Source organism: Phoenix dactylifera, chromosome 1 (assembly GCF_009389715.1).
Source record: "Phoenix dactylifera cultivar Barhee BC4 chromosome 1, palm_55x_up_171113_PBpolish2nd_filt_p, whole genome shotgun sequence".
NCBI lineage: Eukaryota > Viridiplantae > Streptophyta > Magnoliopsida > Arecales > Arecaceae > Phoenix > Phoenix dactylifera.
In genome coordinates, this window is record NC_052392.1 from 40722999 (window position 1) to 40737149 (window position 14151).

Below are 14151 nucleotides of genomic sequence, written 5' to 3' on the forward strand. Positions count from 1 at the left end.
TCTTAGTGGGAGTTGTGCAACTGATCCTTTGACCTGAGATCACCACAGTATCTTGTGCACATAAATCCATATTTTGGTTTCCACTCATCCATGACAATAAGTTATGTACGAGGTCTTCTGGATATGGTGGAATGTGTACGAAGGTTATGAGTAGGTCAACAAGGAATTAATCACTTCTAGTAAGAGAAGATCGCATCCTATTTATTCTAATCATATGATAATTCAGGAAGCCTTTGATCAAAGCACAATGAAAATTAGAAAGAGTTTCTAATGTTTCATTATTCGAATTATCATTAGAAGATTGAGAAATATATGAATATGAAATTGAGTTTGACATATATTCATACTCATATATATATTCGGGATGCAGTTTGTTTAAAGGATTGAATTGCACGGTAACTTGCCACTGAAGGGTATTTTTGGTATTTCTACCAAATTCCATATTTTCCGGGTAGACATGACACGTTGCTAGACGTCAATCTTGTCTTATAGGTTTGATCGAATTAAAGAGTTTAATTCGATCACCAATTAGAAAGGATTCTAATGGTTAAGTTCGGGTTCGCGCAGTTTGGAGTTAAATCGATTAGAAGAGTTCTAATCAAGTTGGGTCAATTCGCACTCACACCTATTGCTGGCTAAGTATGGAACCCAATGGGTCACACACAAGATAACTTATTAAGGGTCTAATTGGATTAGATCATGTTTGCAAAATAGACATCCTAGCAGGTGTTGCAAACCCTTAGCTCTTGATTCGAATTGAATTCGAATCCGATTCTTAATTGATCTAATTAGATTAGATCATGTTTTAATATGGGTTAGCCAAGAGTTGGCACCTAATTGGCTTGGTTTGAGTCTAATTGGATTAGATTTAATAAATCATTCAATCTAGACCGTTAGATCTTGATCTACCATTGGATGAAGACATAATGGAGAGTTGGTTTAACCCAATTGGATTGAGTTAGAGGATGGCTACCATAATTGACCATTGGATCTTAATCCCACCATTGGATGAAGACATAATGGGTCAAGTGAATGGCGCCTTGCATTGGAGCCCTTGGATCATCATCATGAAAGATCAAGAGGTGAGGCGTGATGGACATGTGATTAGCATGTGATGTTGACTTGGTCAAAATATGGCACCACATGAAAGGACATATCATTTGATACACCTCCTCACTTGATCTGCACCTCCTATTATTTGATATGGCCCTTTAGATGATGCCCTTTCATGAGAGGATGTGTGGATGGGATGCATCCCTTGGAGATGCATCCCTACACCTATTATAAATAGGCTAGCACTCCATGGGTTTCATCATTCCAACTCCAACCCACTCCTCTCTTCTTTCTTTCTTATATTAGTTTATTTCTTTCTAGCATTGCTTCTAGTGTGTCCTAAGCCAAGACAAGGTGGTCTTCTTTAGGACAAAAGGATTAGAAGTGATTTTAGAAGGTTAAATAAAAATAGAAAGAAAGAAAAGCAAGCCATTAAAGTCCTTTAGAAGAATTTTGCATTAAGGATCAAAGTCTTTGGAGCTTAAGACTTAAATCAAGTTTTCATGTGGATCAACGTTGGAGGGGGAACACTTGGGCACCTAGTGGAAATTCTGCACATTGGATTAGCGTTAGAGGTATTCTTCTATTTCTGCATTTATATTATATTATTTGATTGCTTCCATTAAGGTGATCTTGGCTTATAAGGGTTTTATGTTAAGGAACTTTATCAAGAAATTTTTAAAATTCCTAGCTTCCGCTGCCCATTATAGCATGCTAGAACCCTTCACTAGGCATGCTGATCTAATCTAGCATTCCTGTTATGAATTTGAAGGAGCATATCTGACCTAGCACACAGACAAGTTTTTACACATCAAGCACAAAGCCACACAAATGGTAACCCACAAAGTAAGACTAGTTGAATTTTCTTCTTTTACTCTTTCTAGGCATTCCATTTTCATTGAAATTGCGAAAGGATGATAAATTTCTAGTGCCCATCTCTTAGGAGATTCTGGATACTTGGTGGGTAGTGTTTTTTTTTTTCAAGCTTGTGCCTTATATTTTGTTTTCACATTTCAGGCTGATGGCTAACTTTTGCAAAAGCCTACATTTTTTTTTTTTGCTGAATAGACATCTTATTACTTGCACAAGCCTATAATTACTTAGTTAACCCTGTCTAGTGTCATTTCTGGACATTCATGTGACCACATGTCGTTAGGAATATTCAACACCCAGTTGTAAACAGAAGCCTTAAAATCACAAAAACCATTGTCCAGGCCTCGTCAAATTAGGAAGCCTATAGAGCACAAATGTCATCAAGTCTAGAACCACTGGGTAAGATTTTACGATCAGCCATGGCAGTATTCCTAACTTTTCAACCAGTTAATGGAAAGGAGAACTGTACAGTATATACCATTTGATGAGCACATACCAGATGACACACCATGTTGTGCTTTTTTAGTGCATCAAGTCTTCTAGGGATGATGACCACCTCAAATTGCATGATTTTAGATAGAGTTAGAAGAAAGTTTCCGACCACTTCAATGACTGTGCCCCCATGTAGAGTGACTCACAATGCGACAAGTATTTTGGGTCATCCAGCTTGTGGAACATCTAAAATGTGAGCAGCCAAGTGATCACCGCCACTGGAAGGATGTACATTTGTTCTAGGCTTCTAGCCACTGTAAAGGTTTCAATATACGGTACCAACTTATGGAACTCATCATTTTGTAACCTACACTTTCCTAAAACTATGTATTTACTTTGCTAAAATTCAATAATGATTGCATAATGGATCAGCGAGAAGCTGGGATGCCGGAGAGTGCAACATCATAAGACATAAAAGATCATATCAAGAAACATATGATAGTCTATTTTGACAAGTCTAGAACCCATACATCAAAAAATAAAATAAGACAAGAAAGGCCTATTTTTCGATGACCAGCGGGAAGAGGAAGAGTAGGGGAGGGGAGAAGAGATTAGAAACACATGAGAGGGGGGGAGAAGAAGTGGGTGGGGGGGGGGGGGTGTGTTTGGAGCATATTCAGATTTACACAAGGCCACAGGAAGGACGATGTTTGTCACTGAAAAGGGTGTTTGGTGGCATTGGATATCTAAGAGCAATGTCTACTTGGCTTTGTAAACTGTACTATAGAGTACAGATAAGTAGTCAAAAAGGAAGAAATGCCACAGGAAATCTCAAGAGATAGGAATGATGATATACAGACCTGCATGAAACCCTATCATTGAACCACAAAAATAGTAATGACATTGGCTGAGGTGAAGAAGTAATAGACCATTTTGATTTTAACTCCTATGGTTATGAACCCGTGGAAAGGGTCAATCAGGATATTTAAACTAGCGTGAGCGATGAAGCGAGAAGTACACAAACCCTGAATCTCACTGAAATGGGTGACTGATGGCACTTAATGGATATCAAAGAAGCATATCAAGCATATCGCCTTTGATTTTTTTTTGTGAGGTATAATCACAGAGTATTGTTAAGCAATCAAAAGGGAGGAAAGATTACCAAGTAAGAATACCAAGGAAAGCCAAATGATGTTGTCCAAAAGTAAATGAAATTCTGTCGATAACTTCATTAACTTGTACTGAAAACAAGATGTTATTGACTCTGGTCTTGACCTTGCATAGCCTTCTAACATGGCACTAATAAACTTATGCTTGAAAAGGAGTTTGACAAAGTATGCTATTTGAGTATTAAATATCAAATCAGCAGTCACCAGCACTAGAAAAGTAGATAAATTAGGATGATGATTTTCTCAACATTTATCTGGAGATACACAAACCAAAATAAATATTCACCGAAGTCAATCAGTTTTATCTCTGTGCTTTTATTCAGCAAGCAAATATCTCTTCTGAAGATAGTCATAACAACAATTATCTCAACAAACACTTATGATAGTATAGTTACAACATTGAAACTTTGCATTACCTAAAAAATATAAATGAGAGAAACTAATAGGTAGCATATATTATGAAGCCAGAGAATGTAACCTCTGACAACAATGCCCAGTAATGAAGGGTTTGATAACATTTCAGCATAGGCCACATGAAGTACAACTGGTTCAAAAATGCTTTTATGATATCAATTCATGTACTTTTTTTTTGAATTTTTAATTTGAGGTAACTTTCGAAAGTGTAATAATAGGAAGAGATCATTCAGAAAATCTATATAATATAATGTAATATAGAGTAAATTCTAACCTTGGTTCTCCAATATCAAATGATAAAGCATAAGGGAAATAAACTTCTGGAAGAACAACTAAGATTATTAGAGAAGGAGAGAATCTTTGGAGGTGTACAGCAAGGACCTTTGATGAAGAGGCAATCCTTGAAGAAGTAATCCTTCAGGCAGTAGCAGAATTTAGATGCACGAAAGATGGGAGAGCATCATCCATGTTGCTGCAATATGTATCCAAAATACAATCAGTTGGAAAAGTTGCAATTAAAATCATATAGCCGACAAACATAAGCATTATTCAAGACTTTATCTATCCATTAGAAAACAGAAACATTGGCAGATCACTTGCTAAAGAAGTCTCAACATTTGGTTGACAGGTTCACCGTGAGAATTCACATTACTAGCCCCTTGCTGTACACCTTGATTAATTCACAACTCAGTCATCACACACCAAAAGCAGCATAAGGTCTATCATTCAGAATTTTCTACTTCTATCAGCTGCTCTTAGATGTGACAACTCTACAAGTTGACTTGTGAGTTGTCGTCTTCACCCAGGCTAACCAGATACCAGTTTATCCTAATGCTGGAATCAACATAACTGCCAAATTATACGCTCATGGAAAATTCAGACTAACCTCTTGTAATCAAAGCATATATGACAGTTGCATCTGCATCTCTTCTTAAAACAAAATGATACATCTAAGAGTTATTTCAGAAATAGAGTGAAATATAACAACTCTTTTTGGAGGTGTAACAGCTTTCTGGTATGTGGGCTCCAGCGATACCAGAAGAGAAGGAAGCTGGGGGGAAAAAAGGTAAGGGCGAACTTTTAGTCACAGTACGTAGAATTGTATCCCTAATTTTCTTCATTTCTTCGCATTAATAACAAGAAAGGGAAAAAAAAGATTGACAATTAAAACGAATAAAAGAAAAATAAAAAAATCTAATAGATTGGAATATGACCACTCCGGTATAAAAGTGAGAACATCACGAAAGATCGGAGGAAAACTCAAAGAATAACATTCCATATATGGAAGAATTTTAGCTCTTTTACACCATGAAAGAAATAAGGATTTACAGGTAACAATCAAAACTCTCTTTCTACAGAGCAAGCAGATGAGAGAAAAAAAAAAACTGCACTCTATCCCTCTCTCTCTCTCTCTCAAAAAAAAAAAAAAAAAAGAAAAAAAGAACGATTCACGAACATCAGAAGGGCCTTGTTCGAGATTCAATTTCTCCACCTCCTATCACTAACCAAGTCTCAGAGGACCACCCATTGTCTGCCAACAAATCTGGGAAACTGGTTCCGAATCCGAAACGATCGGCAATCTCGTAGATGACCAGAATAGGGGCCGCCAGAGAGAGAATCTCAAATGATCAAGATTTGCATCACGAAAGCCAAGAATATGATATCCTATCCAAGAAGAAAAAGAAGAAGAAGCAAAAGAAGAAGAATACGGTAGACTATACAGAAGAAGCAGAATACGATCCTCATCAATTTCAATCAATGATCGGAATCATTTCCTTATCTGTTGTTGTCTGGGCGGTGGACATTGCAGTCCGCGGAGTAGAAATCGTTCCTCTCGAGGAGGGACCTCACCAAGTCGTGATAAGAGGCGGGCTTCTTCTGGGGATCATCGGGCCGGAGAGGCGAGCCGGGAGGGATCGGAGGGGCGTCGAAGCAGAGGATGCAGCCCTTGCCGACAGCGTCGTAGGCCGGCGCCGGCGTTCTCTTGTTGCGCCTGTCGCCGTCGCCGCTGCTCCGGTGGCAGAACTTCTCGAATTTCTTGACGGGGAAGAGGAGCGCCTGCTTCGCCTTCCTCTTATAAGAAGAAGAAGAAGAAGAAGAAGAAGAAGAAGATCCTCGCTTCCCCCTCGTCCTCGCTCCCTCATCGTCTCTAACACCACCTATTGCTCTTTCTTCTTTGGGTGGTTCTCCTCTATCAGACATATAACGCCCGCCGCCCTATGTACTAGCGCCTTATTTATTTATCTATCTATCAGCCAGCCACAGCTAACTAAATGCATACAACAAGAAAGGAACCTGCATAGATGGATCGCAAAGCTAAGAGGGTGGTAAAGAATCCTCTCCGTCTACCTATGGATAGATCAATAAGGGGAAGAAGGGAGAAAAAAACGATAGCAGCAATCTGTGACAGAAAGAGAGATCACGCCAAGGGGTAGAGGTTGCGGGACAAGGATTTCCCGACTCCGACGTCGGAGAATCGGGTGGGTGGGTGAAGAAAGGTGGAGGAGAGCATCCGCTTCCGGTTCTGGTTCTGCATCGGTCCCATCATTTATTGTTTGTTCCTGTCTCGGCGTGCGTATATGAACAAATGTCTGTAAATAATTTTTAAGAGGTTACGCCTCAAGAGGTTGCGTCTTTGTAACCAAAAAAAAAAAAATTACGTCTTTATTTATATATATATCTACATCCATATGGTTAAAAAATAAAAAATTTAAATTTAAAATAACTGTAATATTTTACTAATCACAATAACTCAACCTTTATAAATCACTAAAAATTATTTTACTAATCTAAGCATCTATAATTAATTTAAATTTAATATAATTTAATCTTTTAAAAATAATAAAGAATATATATATATATATATATTATAGATTCAATAATAAAAATTATATCAAAATTAAATGGAGAATAGTATTACCAAAATCATGTGGCCCAAATCGAGAGGTACCGGTCTGAAAAGTAATTCTAAATTTTTTTAAAAGTTTAGTTATAAAGTGAACCTTATATGATAATGTTTTGTAATGGGGTCGACAACTGAGCTAGGGATGAATTTGAAATTTGGTTGGCTAATTTTTTTAATCATCTTAATTTATAGGGTCGTCTCTATAATAATAATAATAATAATAATAATAATAATAATAATAATAATAATAATAATAATAAAAGAGAGGGAGTACGATTCATCGAGCCCAACAGAGAAGGGGGAGATTGAAATCAATCAAGGTAGACGTGGCGCCGTCTCATGGAGAATCGTGAAGATATTTTCAGCGATAGCATGCTTTATGGTGACTTTGATGAAGTCACTGAGCGAGCATGGTTACTTCCACGAGTTTCAAAAGCATGCGCCGATGAATTAGTAATGGCCCACTTCTTCAATCTACCGGCCCATGATGGGCTCCATCAGGCAACCCAACAAGCCCTTCACGGCTCGTTATCAATCGTGGACAGCTCGCCCATGAATTGTTGTTGGACCTTGTTCTTCTTTGGTAGGCTGGAGATTGGCAAAGCCACAAAAAAAAAAAATGAGTTGTCAATCGTGGACAACTTGCCCATGAATTGCTGTACGGCCTTATTCTTTTTTGGTATGGTAGAGATTCGCAAGGCCACCTGATGGAAGGCAAAATGGATCGTCCTACTCCAGTGTGGAGCCACTCAATTTTGGCCGAGCAAACCTCAGAGCCGAGCAGGCTAAACCTTGATCCCGCTAAAAGCCAGGCCGACCTCGGACCTCCTTGAAGACCGAGCCGATCTTGGCACGAGGCCGAGCTGACCTCAGCCCTATCAATCTTGATCTTCATGATTCACGCCACCTCCAGCTAATGGCTAGCTGATCACAGCTCGGCACGAGACTACAGATAACGATCGAGACTCTCATCCTATAAAAAGGGGTAGAAAAAGGCCCTCCGTAAACAATACAAAGCAATTCAAGGACCAAGGACCATGTCTTGTTGCTCCAGCCATGCTTGCTGCCAAGAGTCATACCCTGCCACACCTGCCAAGAGCTATACCCTGCCACACCAACCAACACCATGCCGTGCACAAGGACTGCCCAAACCGTACGCCTCAAGCAAGCCTTGGCCCTAGCCACATGCCATCTGGCCAAGACCATCTCCTTCCATAATGAGGATGAATCATATCTCCGCCATCTGGGCACCTCTGTGAGGACTATAAATAAGTCATATCAAAAATATTCAACAACTTTTTTCCAAAAACGCTGGATCTACTCTAACTTAGCCATCAGAGGGCCTTCGCCGAAATTCCTGCCCAAAGCTTTATGCAGATACCTCGGAGCGCAGGAGATGGTCCTCTTTCTCTATCCCGATCAGCATCTTCTTGGCTCCCTCCGGTGTGGTCACCCTCAGGCCAGATTTCAGCCACAACACAACCCAAAAAAACGAAAGAAGGAAGTCCACATGGACCAATACCCCACGGTACCTACTATTACTAGATCAAGAAATTAAAGAGCAAGATCTATTCGCCCAAAATGATCATGACCGTAAGCATCACGTCCTTAGCTGAAGGCACGAGCCAAGCATGTGGTAGATGGCCTCACATTCTTAGAATTTTAATCCCCACAAGGCATGCAAGGACTATCATTATATATATATTATGCACAAAAAAACCAATATCATAGTACAAGATTTTCAATTATGAGTAAAAGTGTTTTTATAAATATAGGATAAATTTTTCACAAAGTATGTTTATCAATATGATTTTTAAAATATTTAATGTATTTGATTAAGAAATAAATTTCTAAATCAAGGTATATAAACTATCCTATCTTTTTTAGCCTATGCGACTATGGCCATGTACATCCTGTAAGATCCAAAAGAGACTAGTTCTTGAATATAAAATATACCATTAATCAGCATGTGCTAGTGAACACTCCACTAGCTAGGCTCGAAACTAGTTTTGAATCGCATAGAAAGGATTCTACAACGACATGTGCCAATGATCGTCTCGATTGGCTAAGCTTAAAAGGAATTAGCTCCTGAATACAAAATATACTATCAATCAATATGTATCAGTGATCATCCTTCTAGCGAGGTTTGAAAAGAAACTAGATCTTAAAATCGCATGATCATAGTCAGACTAGAGAGTAAACATCACAACTGATTAAACTACATATGTTTCAGTGCACTAAAATTCTTTTCATGCTTGATCTAATATTTTAAAATTTATTTTTATGCAGAACATATGATATTTAAATTAAACATAAATATAAATCTGCATAAATAATATTCATATTTTGAATTTCAAATATTTAGACTATTATTCAAATGTAGGTATAAAACTAAGCAATGTAAAATTTTAAATAAGTTTATATGGCATACATGATAAAAATACCAGGGGTAGAGATACTTATATAAGAATTTGTGCAAGAGTATGTTTAGTCCTACATTGACTATATATTGGATAGATTCTAGGTACTTACACAAGGCCTAAAAACTCAAATAATACCTTTTGGCCAGCCTTTTTTGATTGAGGTCTTAGATTATTTCAAATGGTATTAGATTAGGTCCGACCCATGGTACATGTAGACTAGAGAATATTGTAGCACGAGCTCGTTTAAGTTCACCACAAGTTGGTTGTGATATTTGTAATTGGATTTGTGGTATTTATGAATGGATTTGATTGGATTTGGACTCTTAGTCAGGCAAGAATGTCGGAGTTTAATGAGAAACAATGTAGAGACCTTATGGGGATGCACTAGGTAGATATTGAGTACTTATACAAGGCTAAAAAACTCAAATATTATCTTCTAATTAGCACTTTTGGTTAAGAACCTGGATTGCTATTAGCAAGCCATCATAAAACCTGAAAAAGGTCTGCTGCTGGTTCCCTCAATCCATCAATGGTTAGACATCATATAATAAAGGTTAAGAAACATTATGAGCACCTCTTCAATTAAATATCCATTGTATGACTGTTTGTGAGTGTGATTGCCGGTACAGAAGTTAAATTGACCTGCCTGCACTTAGCTGCAAGAACCATTCCAATGTGCTTTTGCATGATAAAACCAAATGCCTCCATGAATCAAGTCCCTATTGAAAAGCACCATCAAAACTGACCTTCAAGTTTCCAATAATGAAGGACTAACAACAGATCAACTAAAAGTTCAGCAAAATAGGACTCGGAGAGTAAAGGCCTCCACAGTGTGTTAGAACCTGCTCCTCCTGATTATCCAATCAAGAAATTAAGTAGGAACTCAAAAGATACTAACCGCTTTCATCACCAAAGTCTTAGGTTAGGATATGTTAACTTGTTTTGGAAGAGACTCCCATTACAGTGACTCCATAACAATCATCACATGAAGCAGAGAAAATAGTCAATTGAATGTTTGTTTTTACTCTTCAATACATTTAGGACGTATTTGGTTCATAGGAAAAGAAGGGAGAAAATATGGTCAACAGGAAAGTGAAGAAATACTTCTTGTTTGGTCGGAGTTTTCAAAGAGAAGAGATGAGAAAGTAGCATTCTCATGGGAATAAGATTCTGATATTTCATAGAAAAAAAAAAATCTATGTGGGACATAGAAAAGCTATTTTTCCATAGTGTGAGAATTGGGATTTTTTTTTCTTTCAAAAGTATCTTTAAGCCATCAAAGATCCACGGGCTAAAATTATAGCACTTTCTCATCCATTACAATGCCTCAAACCCTCTTCCATGATAATGCCTCTAACCCTAGCACTGCTCATCACAACGGAAGTTCAGTTTCGCGTCAGCACTTCAGTCTACATGGCCATTATCCATGAATACCTTGCCGCAAAGGTTGGTCCTTTCCCTCACTCTCTCTCCGCTACCTTTCCATCACTGCCTCGCATCTTGGGCTGTCAGATCCGGCCATCTAGACTTTGATTCTATGAGATTCGGCCACCTCCTACTTTTCCCCGGCCATCTTCAACGCTGCGGTAGGCATCCCTCGATAATCAGGTAGAGATCCATATATTAAGCCCTCCAGCAATTAGTTTATTGATAAGATATTTTTTTAACAAAAATGTTTGGTGAGTAGGGGTTTGTAGATCCTCAGCCTTTTATGGTAGATATGATTGTACTATGCCATAATCTAATGGGTTGTGCGATGGATAAAGGAAAGGATAGAGATAGGAGAGAGGAGGGGGGGGAGTTGAGGATCCTTAGGAGCAATACTTGGTATATGATAAATTAAGGATAGATGTACTTACTAATATAAGGATTTGTGCAGGAGTATATTTAATCCTACATCAACTATATATTGGATGGATTTTAGGTACTTATATAAGGCCAAAAAGCTCAAATAACATCTTTTAGCCAGCCTCTTTTGGTTAATATCCTAGATTATTACAAATCGTATTAGATTAGGCCTGACCCATGGCACATGTGGATTAGGAAACATTGTAGCATGATCTCATTTAGGTTGACCACAAACTGATCGTGGTCCCTTGGTCTGGTAAGGACATCATGGTTTAATGGGGAACTATGTAAGGACCTGTATGGAATAGACTGGCCAGATATTGGGTACTTATACAAGGCTAAGAAATTCAAATAGTACCTTTTGGCTAGCTCTTTTGGCTAAGATCCTAGGTTGTTATAGTAAGCCATCATAAAACGTGAAGAGGACTACTACTGGTTCCCTCACACTGTAGAGAGTATTGGAAGTTTGAAAAACCTAGATCTGGTCCATCAATGGTTAGACATCATAAAATAAAGGTTAAGAAACATCATGAGCATCTCTTCTATTACATATCCATTGTATAACTGTTTGTGAGTGTGGTTGCCTGTACGGAAGTTAAATTAATCTGCCTGCACCTAGCTGTGAGAACCATTCCATTGTACTCTTGCGTGGTAAAACCAAATGCCTCCGTAAATCAAGTCCCTATTGAAAACCACCATCAAAATTGACCTTAGAGTTTTCAATAGTGGGGGATTGGTAGATCATCTGAAAGTTCAACGAAATAGGGCTTGGAGAGTAAAGACCTCCCCGGCATGTTATCCATTCGGGTAATGAAGTAGGAACTCAAAAGATGCTCACCACTTTCATCAATAAAGTCTTAGGTTAGGATATGTTAACTTGTTTTGGAAGAGGCTCTCATTCTGGGTGACTCCATAACAGCCATCCCATGAAGCAGAGGAAACATTTAATTGAATACAAGTGTTATTGATCTTCAATATATTCATCCTTTTAGCAAAGGACTGATATTTATACCAAGAGTACAAGTGCATGACATGGATGGCCAAGCGGGTTCGTGCCCATAATCAAATCAACATGCTTTGAAATTGCATTTCCTTGCATGACACTTGGGATGCATATGATCTGAGAAAAGTGAAGATGTGGTTATAACTTTTTCCTTAAAGAGTTTATTCTCTCTCTCTTTGAAAGATAGGTGCCAACTAGATAAGCCATCAACTACTGAAAAATCTAAATTTAAAGTAAAAATTATTGTAAATTAAAAGATCATCTAACCATATGACTCATTAACCAAGATAGGCTTTTGAGATGTAGAATTACATGTAAAAGAGAGAGAGAGAGAGAGAGAGAGAGAGAGAGAGAGAGAGTAACACAGTTCCACTATTAATTTTTTGACCAAATTTGACGACTAATTTGTTATATTAGGATTTTTTTAAGAAAAATCATATTAGAAAACTTGATGAATTTTAAGTTTTATAGAAAAAATCATAGAATATTTTTTTTTTCCAGAAGAAAATCAACTCATTGAGCTGATAAAATCATTGCATTTGGATATTGGCGACTTGGACTCAGTCTCGCCCCACCCACCTCCCCCCGGGACCTAGAATCCTTCCATCTTAGTTCTCAAAAATAAAAGGTTCTATAGAAAATTTCTGGTAGAAGACAAAAACTTGAATTCAGATTAATAAATTTGATATTTTTTGATTACCAAGGTAAGGAAATTAGACTCCACGCTGAAACACACATCCAACTCGGTCCAAGGACTATTCAATACTTTTCAGCAAATGCTATTATCTTGATTATTGAATAGGTGCCAACTAGTGTATAGTTGGTAAAATCTTTGGGGTTTGGAACCAAGGACTTGATACTATGTTTTTTTGAGCATATGATATGTTAATCATATATTGATTGTACGTAGTTTGAAGCTTCTAAATTTTGTAATAACAAAGTATTAATTCTAGTTATGATCGTCGCATGCATTGTAAAGCAGCAACAAATTCTTTGCGCCAATAGCATACACGAGCAAAAAGAAAGATAAAAGCAAGGTTGTCGAAAGAGTTACAATAACTTATCTGCTAATATATGTTTTGTTAATGTTAAATCAGAGAGAGACTCCAATTAAAAGTTTGGGATTATAAGTGCAGCTCAGAAGCCAATGAATCATGTCATTTGAGGAACCGCGTCACGACGCCGTCCGACAGACCAAAGGCACTCTTCGTGGTCAATCGTACAACGGGTGGCTGCTTCCGACTTTTTGATTTGTATTTCGGATAACCTGAGGTGACTTAATCTCCCAGCCGTTGCAATGAGTTTATTCGCCTAACAGGCTTGAGCTACATCTTGGACGAAGTAAAGCCTCCCTCAACAGGCTTTGAAAGCGTTTCACTCGTTTTACCGCAAAAAAAAAAGGGAAAAAAAAGAGAAGCGTTTCACTCGTCCGGGAAAGGATCCTGTGATCGTGACCGAAGCTTTTGACGTGGTATTTATATTTTAGACGTGGCGTGAACCAAACCCGATCCTCCGAAGAACATATCTCTCGTTCATTATTTCTTTCCATCTGACACGGCCAACTCTTACCAGGTCTTTCTTGTAAGATGATAAACAATTTTTACCGCACAGAGATCATGCATGGACCAGCTGATCATAATCTCCTTCTTTTTTTTTTGTAAGAAAAAAAAGGGTAATGAAGATCCAACTGAACTATATCTAAAAACACATGCAGAACAAAAGCAGATACAAATCAGCACCTGCTGCGTCGCGCTGTAAGATTAGCAAGAACTTGAAACCTGCCAAGGCATTGGCACCTTGCCTTGTTTTATAAAAAAAAAAAAAAATCGTATGTCATGGAACGTGATAGCCTGAGGGTTAATTAATTAAATCCAACGTAAGAAGAATAAGACGACTCCATCACAACTCCACCTGCAGAGCAAGTCCATCTTCTCCTCTTCTCCGTAATATACAGCCTTCTGACCCTGCCAAAGTCTTGATCAAAAGAGCCAGCAGTTTTCAACACGCGTACCGATCATTAATTAATTAATT